At 32.6% G+C, this 806-nt stretch overlaps 1 long non-coding RNA gene across 1 annotated transcript; it reads right to left on the reverse strand.

Annotated features, from left to right (window-relative positions):
• Positions 1-55: 55 nt before the first annotated feature.
• Positions 56-737, reverse strand: LOC117100140. The gene is made up of 3 exons (XR_004444079.1): positions 695-737; positions 548-608; positions 56-121 (listed from the first exon to the last, which is right to left on the reverse strand). It is a non-coding gene; the product is annotated as an uncharacterized LOC117100140 (long non-coding RNA).
• Between the last annotated feature and the right edge of the window lie 69 nt (positions 738-806).

An 806-nucleotide genomic window follows, 5' to 3' on the forward strand; every position in this document is an offset into this window, starting at 1 on the left:
AAAAAAATACCGCCGCCTAAATACAACTTGAGTTTGAGCAATAATATTTTTTAGGTACATACCGTTATAGAATCGCCAAGTGCTGCAATGACCCGAATATCTGCGGGCATTAGTCTGTGAACTAATAACAAATAAAGCTAAAAACTAATCTATACGAAAACAATTTGCAATATTACATTCCAATTGAACCTGAAGGACCATTGGCAATAAGAACCAAAATTACTATAATTGGCTATGGTTTTGTCTTTTGTACTTTCATGTGCTATGTTTATTAAATTATTTTAATTACTGCACGCAAGCCTATGTGTTGGTGCTAACACCATCTCATATTTAATTGCTTTAAGTCTAGTACTTTTCATAGGTTTAGCATTGCATTTTAATGTTTTACCTGGCTTTTACATTGAGCTGTACTATTTTATAAATACCATAATTATAAATCAAATCAAATTAAACGATTGCATTTTTTAAAAAAGAAATTGACACGCAACCTGTCAACAGCATTGGATAGTCTGATGTGCAAACTTTCACCTACAATAAACAACCATACCTGATGTGGGTTGATGTTCAGATTTATAAACAGGACAGTCGAATCGTATACCAGTATTTTTCTGTTTAAAAACATAAATTTCCATTTTAATACTATGTGATATAAACATGCTGGTATGAATATCACTAATACTATGACAATACTTACCATGGAACGACCGGACTGAAGCCTATCAGCCGACGCCTCTAATGAGGGATACAAAAATAAATCTAGTTATTCATTTATAAAGAATAATGGTATTGGCAGGCGTAGGGAGGTT

This window comes from Anneissia japonica, unplaced genomic scaffold (genome assembly GCF_011630105.1).
Source record: "Anneissia japonica isolate Jap-2015-1 unplaced genomic scaffold, ASM1163010v1 scaffold170496_len806_cov158_single, whole genome shotgun sequence".
NCBI classification, from domain to species: domain Eukaryota; kingdom Metazoa; phylum Echinodermata; class Crinoidea; order Comatulida; family Comatulidae; genus Anneissia; species Anneissia japonica.